Here is a 16,619-nt window from a genome sequence, read left to right on the forward strand (position 1 = left end):
TTAGGAAAAGTACACAAGTGTATTCAATGGAAATTCACCCTTTTCCCCAAGTTCCCCAGCCACGTATTTCCCTCCTCCGAGACATCTGCTTTTGCTATGCTGTGGATCCTTCCAGAGAAATATTTATACCCCAACATGTATGTATCACAATTTATTGACTAATCCATACCACTGATTTGAAGTGTCACTTTTATGGTATAATAGGTTCTTATATGTATTTATATTACTCTTTTCAGAGCTGATAGTGACATTTATTTTTATGCAATAAACTTATTTTCAAAATCTAATGGTATGTTAGAAATAACCTTAATTTTGTAAAAAGAATCATCTCACCTTAAATATGAGAAAACAAAATGTCTGAATTTCTTCTTCTCTCTCCTCTTTGTCCCTCCTGCTTTTGGTGGAAAGCAAATAGTATTCATTGTGGAGAATGATTCTAGGCCAGTAGCTTACCTTTGAGTCATGGCGTATAAGAGCTGGAAGGGATTTTAGAGATTGTCTAGCCCAATTCCTTGTTCAGCAGATGAGGAGACTGGACCCAGAGGCTTAGCAGGTTTTCTAAGTGCTTGGTAGCGAAACTTTGGCTGGAATCCAGGTCCTTGGACTCCCAGTTCAGGGCATTTTCTACACCATCATGCCAGACCTTTCAATTTGCCCACTGACACATAAAGAGGATTGGAGTCATTTGGTGTGGAGGTGACAACTCTAAGCATAGGACAGGCTTTTATGCTAATGATGGTCAGTCACTATTTTCCATCTCTACTGAGAAGCAAATATGGAAATTTGGGTTTAACTTACTGGAAGTGTGATAGTGAGAGCTGACATCTTACACTCTTTTCTGGAAATCTCCTATCCGGAAAGCTTATATGTGATCCCACATGAAGGCAGAGGCCAGCCCACAAGTCTCCTCCACATATTCCTTCCTCTTCTTCAGTAGTTGGGTCATAAATGCTGCTTGGGATATTTTCACTCTTCTTCCCACCATTTATCTTTCTGGGAAGTAGAGGAGTGATAGCAATTCAGTCAGCATACTATAAATATTGCTCTTAACCTGTGAAACTAACTTTGAGAGGCTGCACTGATAACATTACTTTGTCAACTTCCCTAGGGAATTCTTGGCATTAGCGCAATCATATTAGTCAAGGCTTTTGGTTGCACACACCAGAAGCCCCGGTTGAACTAGTTTAGGCAAAAGAAGGAATACATTAGTTCATGGAATTCAAGGAAAGTTGAGTATTCTAACTAAGCAAAGCTCAGGCAAGCATGGAGCCAGGCACAGGAACCACTAGAACCAAAGACCTCAGGGCCAGGCCTTTGTCTCTGCCTCTTGTCTCTGGTTCTCTCTCATGGTTGCTTCATTCTCTTTCATGGCACAGGCTGACTCCACTTTCCATGGCCATATTTCCATCTGACAGTCTCCTTTGCCAGGGATGAACTTTCTTGATGATCTCTCCTTGTCCCAAGTTGAGAAATCCCATGGGAGGGCCAGTGTGGGTGAGCTACAACCAGGGTTCTGGGTCACATGACAATTCCAATGGGAATACATTGTTTGTCTAAAAGGTCCCAGAAGACTGGGAGGTATTTTATGAGACAAAAATATCCTTCATCCTCTCCTTAGAGATAATGAGTTTGAGGAGAAGAGACTGAAAAACTAGATGGTGAGTGAGAATCCTTAAGATGTCAAAATAAAATTCTGGGGAGTAGGATGTACCTGACCAGGGACATCCTTTTTTACAATGATCCACATCCAGTGGAAAAAAAACTGTAGTGAATCTTCCTGGACTAGGTTCCCACAGAGACACACCTGGGTATTTCAGGACTTGAGACAAGTTTCAAGACCTGTGCACCCCGCCTCTTCCCAACCCGCTCTTCAGAGAACTAAACTACAGGGGTAACAATCCTGTAATTTTAACTGTATTTATAAATCCCTGATCCTTCACGTAGCGCTTGTCTCTACTCTGCGCTTAGTCTGAATGTTGCTATTTTCACAGAGGAAATCAGAGGAAAGAGGCTATAATTATAGGTCAAGCACCAGCTCCGGAAGCAACGAAGGCAACAGAGAGCCTGTGGCTCCCTGCCGTCTTCCGGGTTGCACCCTGGACATCTCCCCCCCCTCTTTCCTTGGGCCTAGGTCAGCTCTTCAAGTCTTTATCTCATCTCTTTTCTCCCTTTTGTTTGCCACTCCAGCAAATCACAAGCAGAAAAGGGAAAGTTAGAACTAAAAGTCAATGAATTAAAACTGCACGATGCTTGGGCAGGCCTGTCTCTTGGAGATAATTCAAATGGAAAAGAAAAGAAAGAAAAAAAGCCACCATTTCAGGTCACTGGCCTTTTTAAACAGACCGCCGGCAGTATTTACTCCTGAAATAGCACAGTCACATGAAATAAAACCGTGCTCGGTAAAGCCTGCAAAACAAAAGGACAGTTTACAGGCTGGCGCGCTCACTGAGGGCCCTCTGTGTGCTGGCTGGATCAGGGCCTCTGCTTCCTGACTCTCTCGGCCACCTTCTGCCCAAGACCTGCGGGAGGTCTGTAGGGGTCAAGGTCAGATTGCCTTGGAGACCCTCCTGGACTTATTTTCCCTTCAGAGAATTTGAAAAGGTAACCAGAGAGTTGAGAGCAGGTTTGGATGTGGCAGATGTGACCCCTACCACAGAACCAGTGCCCGGGAAGCCCAGGATGTGGCCATCAGAGGGGCAGCTGCCGGTGGCGCCCATCACCCTCCCTCATGGTCAACTCTGTTTCCTCCCTCTCCTTTACCCCCTACTTCTTTATCTGTTACCTACCTACCTTCCCTGTCTCATCCACTTTCCTCCATTTTCCCCTCACTCTTTCTTCTATTCCTCTTTTGCCTTCTCTCCCTACCTCTTAATTCTGCTGGGGCCCCTCGTGGACCTTTATTGATTAGCCCTGCTGTGGCCCAGAAAGTCTAAACAGGCTTCCGGTGGTGGTTAATGAATGTGCGGTCACAGGCCAGGTCTGGGATCATGGTGAGACTCAGACCCTACTGAGGACTCAAGGGGACCTTCTCAGCCTCATTCTTCGAAACTTTTCCTCTTAGTTGCCCAAGATTCCTTTTTTAAAACGCCAAAAGCTATGTTTTAAAAAATTCTTTATATTTGTGAGTATGTTTTCTCAAAGCCTTTTAGATCCATTGATTTAATCTTTATACCTTGGGATGTGGGCAAAGCAGTTGACGGAACAGAAAAATAAAGCTGTTTGGTAACATGCCCCAGTCAGTCAGAGAACTCTGTTCCCTGCTCCTTGGCCTTCTATGCTTCAAAAAAGACAAACTGAGACCCACTGCAGATGCCAGAGAGGGGCCCTTCCAGAATCCAGGGTGAGAAGTACAACATTGGCCTGAATCCCTGGCTTATCAGACTTGAACACTTGGTTGACCATTGAATTTGTCACCCGGAATTTCATGAAATCGATTTCCCTGAGTATCTAAGTTGCTTCCTTCACATCAACAATCCAGAAAGTACCACCTTCATTTTCTTTTGCACACGCCAAAGTACATACAGTAAGTGGGAAAGAGCCAGAAACGTATATAATGTGCTCTATTTTTTCAAGTGTTTTATGGCCTCCAATGAAGTCTGTCGATCAATAATCAATCAATCAATCTGGATCTCTCTGTCAACAAATACTGAGTCTCAGCACCACGCTACGTGATAATAGATACTAGGTTCTGATACGTTTGTGGGGAAAGGAAACCTCCTGAAAGAGAGAGTAGCAGAACCTGTGTGCTTTCACTTCTAACAGTCAGCATCTGCGTCTCTATGTCAAAGGGCTGCTCTCAGACTGCAGGATGGCCTTTGCCTGGGATCTCTACAAGCTGAGGGGTCTGGACTGTACATACCAGGGGAGCAGCCCTCAACCGATGACTGACAGGGGCAGGGAACACACACCCCACTCTGAGGAGTGACATGCACCATCACTCCCCTATGGGACAGAGCTCAAGTTCCCCTCTGTGGGCCCTCACTCATGGCTTCCACATTTCCCAAGCGCTACTTTCCCACACTGCTGCTGGTTTTTCCTGGGTACATCCTAAAAAATGACTTTCACACCAATTCTTACCTTAGGATGTGCTTGTTTTGTCTTGGGCGTCTTCCCACCCTGGGCTTTAGGGTCAGAGTAAATGAGAGACATGTGAGGGAAGAAGACCGGGCCCTCCTTCAAGTGCCAGAGAGAGACATCATTACAAGCTGAAGGTGAGTGGGGCCTTCCTAAAGGCCCAGGGGACAAGGGCAGCTCTCAGGCAGGAAGGGAGACCATGTCCTCATGTCTGCATAGGAGGCGGCTCCAGTTCTGAAAGAGGAGGACTGACGGGAACTGAATGTCATCTGATACCTTAAGGTTAGAGTTAGGGGTTTCCAATTCGAAGACCCAGAAGACAGAACTGAGGCAGGGGAACAGCATTCTCACAGGGGACAGAGGTAGCAGCTGTGAGGCACTTCTCCCAAGTGGCTTCTAGAGAGCAGGCGTCTGTGAGCACACTTGTGCCTGAGCACACGGGAACCACCATCTGGGATGCCCAGAAAAAACTGAGAAAAGGAACAAAGTACTGATACATATGACAACATGGATGGACCTTGACAGCAGGCTATGTAAAAGAAACCAGACACAGGGCTTCCCTGGTGGCGCGGTGGTTGGGGGTCCACCTGCCAATGCGGGGGGCGCGGGTTCGTGCCCCGGTCCGGGAGGATCCCGCGTGCTGCGGAACGGCTGGGCCTGCGCGTCCGGGGCCTGTGCTCCGCGGCGGGAGGGGCCGCAGCGGTGGGGGGGGCCCACGTACCGCAAAAAAAAAAAAAAAAAAAAAAAAAGAAACCAGACACAGAACAGGCAAATCCATAGAGACAAAGAGTAGATTAGTAATTGACAGGGGCCGGGGCGGGGCGGGGGGGGGGGCGGGTGGTGGGAGAAGGGAATGAAAAGTGACTACTTACTGGGTACAGGGTTTCTTTTTCAGCAGTGACAGCGTTCCGGAGTTAGGTAGTGGTGATGGTTGCAAAACCTTGTGAATCTACTAAAAACCGCTGAAATGGTTTTTACCACTAAAATGGTAAATTTTGTGGTATGTAAATTGTATCTCAATGTTTTAAAAAGGAAGGAAAGAATTAGGAAACTTTGGGATGATAGAAGGATGGCCCGAGGTCCTAATCCACCAGAGCTACAAGCTAAAAACATTTTGGTTATTTACATTCATGCGCCTTCATCTGTTACCCGAATTGTTCGTCATTGGGCTGCCGATGACTGGGACCACTGGCGTTACATAAGCATTGAAGGAGGTCTGGTCTTGCAGACTGTACAGGATGTCTCCTCCGTGTCTATTACGTAGTGGCTCTGCTCGGTTCCATAGCTCTGTGAACTTCTTTAATGCTTAGGGTCTCCACTGCCCAATATAGAAGGTGGGAGACATTTTTCTAATTGTTTCCTGAGTGTCCATTTCATTTCCCTAACTACAATGTAAAGTTTTTGAGGGTAGAGAGTGTGTCTTTTTAGGGAATTAGGGATCCCCTTTTCTCTTCCTGCCCTAAGCTGAGCACCCATACGTGGTCCTTGACCCAGTGACCTTCTCATGCTGACTCTAAACTGGATATAGACCTGAGGCCTGGCATCACGGCCCACCCTGTGTGACTCTTTGACTCTGGACAGGGCTCTATTCTATTTGCTGCTAATCTCCAGATTCTTCTCCAAAGGTGTGGATGGTTCATGGGTCCAGAGATTTTCCTGATTTCTATCCTGGTACTTGGCATCATTTGTTCCCATCAACGGGAAAGCAGGATTGATCTCTAGGGGTCGTATGTCACCTGCTTCTTGGGTCACAATACATGCCAATGTGGAGTAGGCAGATTATGATATTTGATATTAAACTCTAGCAAAATTGTGGCCTAAGCAACGAAGCCAGTACAAAAGTCACTACAAGTTTTCTTTCTTTTTTTTTAAATTATCAGTATTTTTTATTGAAGCATAGTTGATTTAAAATGTGATCATTTCCCGGCTTCCCTGGTGGTGCAGTGGTCGGGAGTCCGCCTGCCGATGCGGGGGACACGGGTTTGTGCCCCGGTCCGGGAAGATCCCGCACGCCGCGCAGCGGCTGGGCCCGTGGGCCACGGCCGCTGAGCCTGCGCGTCCGGAGCCTGTGCTCCGCAGCGGGAGAGGCCGCAGCAGTGAGAGGCCCGCGTACCTCCAAAAAAAAAAAAAAAAAGTGTTCATTTCTGCTGTACAGCAAAGTGACTCAGTTATACATATAATTCTTTTTTAATATTCTTTTCCATTATGGTTTATCATAGGATAGTGAATATAGTTCCCTGTGCTATACAGTAGGACCCTTTTGTTTATCTATTCTATATATAAAAGCTTACAAGTGCTGCGGCCTTAGGAGTGTGGGCAATGTTCTCTATCTTGGTCAGAGTATGCTCTCTATGCAAAAATTTATCAGGATTCCTGAGATCGTGCACTTCACTGAATGTATGATAACTTAATTTTTTAACTTACAAATAAATACTAAATAAGTCCTAAAAAAAAAAAAAAGAAAAGCTTACATCTGCTAACCCCAACCTCCCTCTCCGTCAAATTTTCCCTCTCAGTGGAAGAGAACAGAAATTCCAATTAAAGTGTAGAATTTATCTCCCTCCATCCAGCTCCTCCTGTATTTCCTAAACCTTCTGGAATAAAAATAAATCATTTCTGACAGCAGTTAGTTCCCTTCTGCTCTGGGAAGCCCGGTCAGGAAGGTAGTTATGTCCCAGCAGTCCTTTGTGTGCTGTGCTGTGCACTGCAGCCCTCTGCCTCTCACTCCTCCACCCGAGAAACAGACTAGTGCAGCTGGGCCTCCCCTCCAGGACCTGCACTTCATAAGGGTCTCCAGACACGCAGGTTGGCTGTTTACTGGAAGGCTGGGATGAATAGGAATGCCACTTCCTTGTTCCAGAGCTGGCAGACTGCCTGCCCCTCCTACTGGCTAAAAGCCAGAAATGGCCTTAGGTCTGCATGTTCTCTCTACAGCCACATTCTCAGCATCCCTGCAGCTGGGGTGCGTCAGGACTCAGCGTTTCTGCCTCCCGAGGAAGTCTGTGTGTTTGTGTGCTTTATGTGTGTATTTGTGGGGTTTGTATATGTATATCATGGACTGGAGTATTTGTGTGTATGTATGGGTGTGTGTATCTTGGGAGTTGAGGTGCTAAGTGTATGTAAAAATCAATAGTTATTGTAAAACAGTCTAACAATAAAGAAAAATATAAATAAAAAACCACTCAATATCACCTTAGTGAACATTCTCCCGTGTATCTCTCTCTCCGTACACACACACACACACACACACACACACACACACACACACACACACAGAGAGATGAAATTTTCCGTAAGTGGTAACCATATACTGGGAGGCTATTTTCTAAGCTAATGATAATAATTGTGAGTTACTGAGGGCTTGCTATGTGCCAGGCACCACGCTGGTCCCTCAACATGGACTAATCTCATCTAATCCTCATAACCATTCTATGAGGTCCGTACTATCAATATCCCCATTTTACAGATGAGGAGACTCAGCCATAAAAAGGGTTAATAAGGTTAGCCACCGGTTAGTGGCCTCACAGCTAGTAAGGGGGTAGAACCTGGATCTGGACTCATCTGATTCAGGAACTCTGCTCTTGACCATAAGGCCCAACAACAGTAGGTAACACAAGCCAGCAAGGGAGTTAATTTGTTCATTCATTAATTCAACATTTACTGAGTGCCCAACATGGACTAAGTCATGGGGGTAAAAACATGAACAAGACACAGATCTTTTTGAGACTCAAAGTCTTTTGAGGGAGAAAGATGTGTAAATGAATCATTGCAACTCAGAGTAATGAGGCAGATTACAGAGAGAACAAAGGGGAAGCCATTAATACTATCTGGGGAAGTTATAGAGGTGACATTTTAATTATGTCTCAAAAAAAGAAAAAAGAGAAACTATTTGCAAGAGAGTTAAAGTGGGGGACAGATAAGGGGTAAGGCTATTTCAGGCTGAGCAAACAGTATGTGCAAAGGTACTGGAAATCTCAAGTCCACGGTGTGACTGCAGGTAGAGTGAGGAGAGGGGACTTGCAGATGGGAATGCAAACTGTAGAGGGTGTTCCACCGAGGAGTTCGGCCTTCATTGTGTAGGCAGATGGGAGATACGGGGGCTGTTTGATCATGGTGGTGTTTTAAATGGACGGCTTGACAGTGTCCTGCAGGAAGGTTCAGAGTGCAGTGGGATGGGAAGCAGGGATGGTAGTTATGTGTCGAGGCAGAAAAGCAGTGGTTCTCAACACTGTCCAGGAGCATCACCTGAAGGAGGAGCCTGGAGCTCAAGAGAGAAGTCTGGGCTGGAGAGATTTTTGGGAGCTATGAACATATGGGTGGAAAGCTGAAGCTATGGAAGTAGATAATGTTTTGATTCAGTTGGTCTGGCGTGGGGCTGGAATAACGTGAGGCTTTGAAATCTCCCCAGGTAATTCTAGCGTGCCTGCAAAGTTGGGATCACGTTAGTACAGGGTAGTGGTTATGAACAGAGGCTCTTGGTTCCACCACTTACCAGCAAACAGGGAGCCCTGTGCAAGTCACTTGATATCTTTAAGCCTTCAGAAATTTTCTCCTCTGTACAATGGTAACTACCTCATTAGCTTGGGGACTTCCCTGGTGATCCAGTGGTTAAGACTCTACGATTTCATTGCAGGGGGTGCGGGTTCAATCCATGATCGGGGAACTAAGATCCCATATACCGCGAGGTGCAGCCAGTAAGTAAGTAAGTAGGTGAGTAAATAAATAAATAACAACTCATTAGCTTGAAATTAAATCAGATAAGGTATATAAGGGTTTGAGCACTGTTCCTGGCACATAGTAAGAATTCAATACCTAGTAGCTGTTATTATACTGCAGTGATTCTTGCAATAGAAAGAGAATTGGAACTAAGCCAAAGGACGGACCGATTGCAAGAAGGATATGAATTATAAAGACATTTTAGGGGTAGAAAGATGGGGCTTGATGAGCAATTAGATAGAGGGTGGGTGAAGAAAAGAGAAGAATTGAAAAAAACTCCCTGATTTCAAGCTTGAACACCTCAAGAGATGGTGACACCATCTCTGAGTTTGGGAATGAAAGAGGAACAAGAATAGGGTACAAGGCAAGGGGAAGGGATAAGCAAAGTGTTGGGATGGAACCAACAAGCTGGATTAGACGTATTGAGTATGGTGCCTGTGGACCATGCCGTAGAGACACATCTGGCAGGAAGTTGGAGCTATGGTCTGAAGTCAAAAGAGAGGTCTGGGCTGGAGATGTTTTTTGGGAGCCATGAACATATGGGTGGAAAGTTGAGGTGAAAGAAGTAGATAATGTTTCTCAGGGAGAATAAAAGAGTGAGAAGAGATGAGGGCCAAGTCTAGAAATTCAAACGCCTGCATTTAAGGGGCAGGTGGTTGATGAGGTCGTCTGTCCCCCAAGAATGAGGTAGGGGGTAGAAAGAATAAAGTAACAGGAATTATCATCAGGAAAGCACTAAGAAATAGCTGGCTGCAGGGAAAGAAATAAGCCTGGAATGGAAAGAAGTCTGGTTGAGAGTACTGAGCAAAATAACAAAATCTTTTATCTGGTCACTTTGATTCTAGGATCCTCTTAAAAGACTTTCAAGTTCTCTCACTTCGCCCACTCCTTTCAAAGGCATCTTTTCCTTCCAAATCTGGATGGCCGACCATGGGGCAGGAGAAGTGGCACAAAGCCTTAGCCACATCCTGCCTGGCGGCTGACCCACGCGGGGCTGCTGTGAATCACTATACAGGGCACAGCTGCAGGCACACATTTTGTACAAGGAGAACGTTGCCTGAAGCTCTCAGGATCCAGCCTGGGGAAGGCCCCTGCGGCCCAGCACTTCTCTACAGCTTTCTGAGACTCACAGAACCTAGCTGACCCTTTCCTCTATGTCTCTACCCTACAGTCAGGCCCCCCACTCCTCTCCCTCCACCAGGAGAACGTGTTTTCAAAGTAACTCCTCCCCACGAAAGGTTTAGAGAACCAGATCACTCACTGAGCCCAGAGAGAGACCTCGGAAGTGGGCAGTGCTGGAGCTGTGTAAACAGCCGGGCCACCAAGGACTGTGGGAAAACTTTCTGAAGCTCTTGTCTGATTTCAGTGGTTCTCAAAGTGTGGACCAGCAGCATCATGTGGGAACTTGTTAACAATGTAGATTCTCAAGCCCCATCCCGGACCTACTGAGTCGGGAAATCTGGGCGTGGAGCCCCGCAGTGCCCTCCACGTGGTTCTGATGCATGTTCAAGTTCAAGAGCCAGTATCCTGCATCATTAACAGAACTGGAAACACAAAGGTTAGGAATCTGTCTCTTTCCTCTGTATCCCTCTTCATAGTACACAACGCTGCAGACAGTAGAGCATAATAAATACTAATCAGCAAGTATTTATTGAGGATCTGTTATGTGAAAAACTCTTCATAACACTGAAGCCAAAGATAACACACCACACACACAGGCACACACACACACACACACACACACACACACACACACACACAGACTTTCTCTTTGGGAGCTCGTACTTCCACTGGGAGGTAGTGGTACATACACATACAAAAGTTAGGTCAGAGACAGGGTAAGGCAAGGTGTAAGAATTGAAATGAGTGGGTTTAGATGATACCACAAGGAAGCAATTGGCCAAATCCAGAATGTGGGATATTCTACAGGACCCAGTTTGTTTATTTGTTTACTTAGGCAATGGCATGGGGGGGCGAGTGGAAAAATTGGGCTCTTCTAGTTTAAAAGGAGTTTAAAACGATCTCACAGGGCTTCCCTGGTGGCGCAGTGGTTGAGAGTCCGCCTGCCGATGCAGGGGACACGGGTTCGTGCCCCGGTCCAGGAGGATCCCACATGCCGCGGAGCGGCTGGGCCTGTGAGCCATGGCCGCTGAGCCTGCGCATCCGGAGCCTGTGCTCCACAATGGGAGAGGCCACAACAGTGAGAGGCCCGCATAACGCAAAAAAAAAAAAGATCTCACAGGCATAACCAATGATGATGAGTAAGTGTGACCTTCTTTGGATCCTGATTAAAACACATCCAACTCTAAAAATGACTTTTTAAAGACAATTTGGGAAACTTGAATATAGACTGAGTAATAGATGATAAGAAAGAATTGTTGCCCACTTTATTAGGTGTGATAATGGCATGCACAAAAATGTCCTTTTCCAAGATGCATACTGAAGTATTCGTGTATAAATTCACACCATGTCTAGAATTTGATTTAAAATGGTCTACCTTCCCCACACACCAAAAAAACAAGGATAGATTAAAAAATATGGCAAAGCTTGATGGCTGTTAAAGCTGGCTGATGAGTTCAGAGTTCATGAGGGTTCTAGACGTGTCTGAAAGTTTTCATAATACAAGCTTTTGCTTGTAAATTGTTTAATGAGTGGTGTAGATCTGAATGGATGAGAAGTTCAGAGCTGGGTGCTACAGTGAAGATTAGAGCCCTTGGAGAAAGATTTGTGGAGGGGATGTTGCCAAGCACTTCCTTCCTCCTTGCCTCCCTCTCTCCCTTCCTAGGAGTTAGCATCTCCCACATAGCAAGTGGGGTGTGGTATTAAAAGCAGCCCAACGGGAGCAGTGGGTGTCCTTTGGAGAGTGGGGAGATTGCTGGGGAAGTCGGCAGCCAGACTGCAGAGGAATGTGGGGAATGCCAGGCTGCATGTCTGGCTGGACTTTGTGCTATAGGCAGTGATGAGGTTTCTGTGCAGAAAACGTAGTGGTAAAATCTGTGCTCTGGGTGGATTAATTTTGACATGCTGTGCAGGATGTGAGCTGGGGAGGTCTGGTGGGGGCTGTTACCGAGGTCCAGGCATGAAGGAGTCATAAGGGCTTGGACTGTACAGGAGTGACGGCGATGAGGGGCCAGTCGAATGACATTTCCAGATGAATCAAGGGACTTCCCTGGTGGTGCAGTGGATAAGACTCCGTGCTCCCAATGCAGGGGGGCTGGGTTCGATCTCTGGTCAGGGAACTAGATCCTACATGCATGCCGCAACTAAGAGTTCGAATGCCACAACTAAGGAGCCGGCAAGCCGCAACTAAAGAGTCCGCCTGCCACAACTAAGACCCCACACAACCAAATAAATAAATAAATATTTTTTTTAAAGATGCATCAAGAAGCAGCCAAGGGCTTCCCTGGTGGCACAGTGGTTAAGAATCCGCCTGCCAGTGCAGAGGACACGGGTTCAAGCCCTGGTCTGGGAAGATCCCACATGCCACGGAGCAACTAAGCCTGTGCGTCACAATTACTGAGCCTGTGCTCTAGAGCTCTCGAGCCTCAACTGCTGAGCCCATGTGCCACAATTGCTGAAGCCCGCGCACCTAGAGCCCGTGCTATGCAACAAGAGAAGCCACCTTAATGAGAGGCCTGCGCACTGCAACAAAGAGTAGCCCCCGCTCTCCGCAACTAGAGAAAGCCCGTGCACAGCAATGAAGACCCAACGTAGCCAAAAATAAAATAAATAAATTTATATAAAAAAAGAAGCAGCCAAATCTGCTGGTGATTATTTAGGAAGCTAGCAGGTATGAGTCAAAGATTAACTTGAATGACTGGGTAAATGGTGGTGCTGTTTAATAGAAGTGAGGAAACCGGGCTGATTTTGGAGATGAGGACGAAAGGCTGATTTCAAATGTGCAAAATCTAAGGTGAGGATAGAATAACCGAGGTGAGATATATCAAACAATAGACTGTTCTAAACAATAGGCCGTTTCATGGGGAGGTGAGGAGGCTGAGAGTCGAATAAATCTCCTGGTTAAGTAAATAAAGCCTGATGAAAGTTTGGAGACTAGAGTCTGAAAGAGAATATGGAAAAGTGAGTGGCTGAGCAGAGATAAGAAGTGAAACTATGGGGAGAGTGGGTGGCAAGTGGGTGTTTTCAAGGTGCTGAAGAAACCTTGCTTTCGAAATCCTGCTCTCCTATGACCTTTGCTTCCTGTTTGAGATAGGAGGCCCTTCCTAGGGTTCCATCCGTCAGGCATGGCTCTAGTGGGGCATTCAGTCTGCATCTCAGTTGGATACTGATGGCTGAAGAAGGACACAGGGCATTAGGCTAGAAGCTCCTGGAGGGCAGCGACCCGTTCTATTACTCCAGTGCCAAGCACCCAGGACACAGCGTGCGCTTTCTGGAGATGGCACGGTAGCTGCTGGTGGGCTCCCTGGTCTCTGCCTCACAGAACAGGGGGACTGTTTGTCATGACTATTTAATTACTGGGCTAACAAACAAGAAAAAGAAAAGCCACACAGGGCAGGATTTCAAGACCAGAATTACTTCAGCTGCCTGTGGAAATAACACCAAGTTGTGCAACAAGAATTTGGGGTGAAAAACACACATTTGATCTTGGTCTGAAAGTCTGGCTATTTGTAAAACACAGCCCATTTTTCCTTTTTTGGAGTTGCAGTTAGGACAGTGATAAGACTGCTCCCTGGCCAAAAAAAATCAAAGAGAGAAAGGCCCGATATTTTGTGACACTCCAGAAGCTTTGTGTTGGGTTCTCTTTCTGATTCTTTGTTTCCAGAAAATGACACCAAGAAGCCAGTAAGACACAATGTGGATTATCTTTTTTCTCAACCGCCTTCCTTCCTGCTCAAAACCTCTGTAGCCCATACCCTCTTCCTTACCCCGCCCTCACCCTACCACAAACCCACTTCCGCCCCAGAGTCCTAGCCTGCCCACTAAACCCCATTTCTCCTCTGCCCCTGTACTCCTCCTCCCACAGCTGCCAGCCCTTACCTCACTCAGCAGCCCTGGCCGGAGCTGGCATGGCCAAGATGGGTTACCTTGGGAGAAGGCAGGCAGCAGTGATTGGGGTTGTGGCCTAAGAGCACAGCCCACCTGGGCCCCGTCTTGCTATAATCATTTTAAATATGATTTCCTATTATTATTACTCTTAATTTTCTTAATATATGAAGAAGAGCAACCATTGAGTGAGTACCTAACTACATGCCAAGCACCTTACAAGCCTTTTCTCACTTACTTAATCCCCCAGCAAACACATAGAGTAGGTGCTATCACCATCCCCTTTTTAATCATTCATCTGTTGATGGAACTTAGGTTGCTTCCAGGTCTTGGCTATTGTAAATAGTGCTGCTACAGACGCTGGGGTGCATGTGTCTTTTCGAATTAGAGCTTTTGTCTTTCCTGGATGTATGCCCGGGAGTGGGATTGCTGGATCATATGCTAACTCTATCACCATCCCCTTTTAAAACATAAGGAAATAAGGTTCAGAGAGGTTAAGCAACTTGCCCAAGACTGGATAGCAACCAAGTGGCCGTGCTGGGATGCAGACTCAGATATGCTTAATTCCTGATCCCCTGCTCTTAAGCGTCATGACACGCTGCTTGAAAGGCAGTTAGCTCAACTTATTCCTACCCACTGAAGTGGGGAAGACCATTTCAAACAGGAAGCTATTTTGGGGAGGAAGCTGGTCACCAGGGATCTGGGATCAGACTGCCCCAGAAGCCACAGGGACCTGTAAGTGGTCATCTGCAGGGAAGCTTGCTCTTTCTCAAGTTTGCAGTCACCATGCTCCAGCTTTGCCAGGCCTCCGGGCCCACATCCTACTTGGGCGAGTGGTAATAGGGCCAAGGTCACAAATCTGATTCCTTCGTGGGCCAGTTCACTTCCATCTATCCTGTGGCCACAGATGGTACTCTGAACTTGGGCCAGCATTTCTCAAGTGTACACCACTGGATGAAATGAAAGTGGCTTAATAGAATCCTCTATTTAAAAAAAATAAATCATAAAAGCATATGCCTTACAGATGGATGGTCAAAAGTTACAACCTTATATAAAGATAGTTTTCTATTTGCAGTAGAGACCTTGCATCTCAGTGAATCCCAATCCTTGAAAGGCCAAGCTCCAAAATGTACTCCTTTTCCCCTAAAAGGTATACTGAGAAATTATAGAGGTATTCTAACCCTGTTGAGATATCAAATTTTGTTTAATTGTTCTGAGCTTGTTGAGGTCATGACACACCACCTCCTGACATCCCAGAGACAGAAGTGAAATCTCTAGTGTTCAGTAACTCGTCACAGATCTGGTACAGGGCTGGGTATACAATGGAAATGAATAGCTACAGAGAAAGCCATACAAGTTGGCCTCTTGCAGCTATGGCTGGAGACTGTGGGGACTGTGCGTTGCCCAAAACAGGCTCCAGACTAGCGAAGGAGGTGAGCTTCACTGTGTACACAGCACTACAGTGGGCTTGGTGGAGAGCCAGGGCCATCTTAGGAACTTCGACCTGAGTAGAGGAGGCAAAAATAAATATGGAAACATGTACCCCAAAACATAGCACACATCATGATGAGGAGGGCAGAGATGCAAAGGGAAAAGAACCAAGTGGGTTTAAAAAAGGAACAGATTTCCGAAAAGAGGGAGAGCAAGGAGCCTGGGGTTGAAGAGTTCCAGCCTCGATGGAGAGAATAATGTGTCCCTGTATGTGGACACAGGGCCCAGGTCAGAGGGGGCTTCTGGAGCTCAAGGCTTATGCCCAGGGGAGCACTGGAGATGAAGCCAGCTGTATTCTGCGGCACCGTGCCAATGCCAGCTGGTGGGCATGGTTTTACCCCCAATCTATACCTAATTAATTAGTTCATCAATATTTATTGAGCTTCAGTAAGTGACTGGCATTGTGCAAGACACCAGAAATATAATCATGGTTAATACATAGTCTTACCTTGTAAGAGCTTATGGTCCATAAGTCTAGTTAGGGAGACAGCAAAGCAAAGAGAAGATTACAGTATCTTGTAATAGAGACAATGATAGAGATATGCCTGGGTGCTCAGAGATAACAGAGGACAGAGACCAAGCTCAGGGGGGTGTCAAGGATGGTGGCACCTGAGTTATCTTAAAGAAAAAATAGAAAATGGAAGTGACGAAGGTGGGAAGGGGCATTCTGAGAGAGAGTTCAGCATGGGCAATGCTATTGAAAGGAGAGAGCGCATGGAGAATTATAAGTATTTAGGTGTGGCAGGGAGTGTTGGGAAATGAATTTGAAGATACAGGCAGGACTAAATGTCAAACCAAGTGTGCAATGGTAAGCATCTTGGGATGAAAGATTTTAAGGAGGGAAATAACGGTGTTAGATTTAATACTTCAGCAGTCGATAGTCATGGAGCTAGAGTGAGAAGATAGAATAGTTTTATGGAGAATAACTACAGCACCTCTGGGAATTCCCTGGCGATCCAGTGGTTAGGACTCTGCACTTCCAATGCAGGGGACACAGGGCTCAATCCCCTGTCTGGGAACTAAGAACGCACACGCTGCGCAGCATGGCCAAACAAAATAAAACAAAACTACAGTGCTTCTCCTTAATGCCCATCGGCTCTCCCAACACCCTTACTTCCCCCTCAACATTTCTCTTTTCCTTTTCCCCCTGTACTATTCAGTGCACACACCAAGAATGTTGGGAGGGTGTCCTGATTCTACTCCATTAAGGAACACGAGCAGGCCTGGTGTCGAGCTTACAGGCCTCCATGTGAAGGTCTAGAATTCATTCCAAGGTGCCCTTCAAAAGTACCCAGGAGACTGAGAAGCAATTTGCTAGGAAGATGCCTTCCAAA

This window comes from Lagenorhynchus albirostris, chromosome 2 (genome assembly GCF_949774975.1).
Source record: "Lagenorhynchus albirostris chromosome 2, mLagAlb1.1, whole genome shotgun sequence".
Lineage (NCBI taxonomy): Eukaryota > Metazoa > Chordata > Mammalia > Artiodactyla > Delphinidae > Lagenorhynchus > Lagenorhynchus albirostris.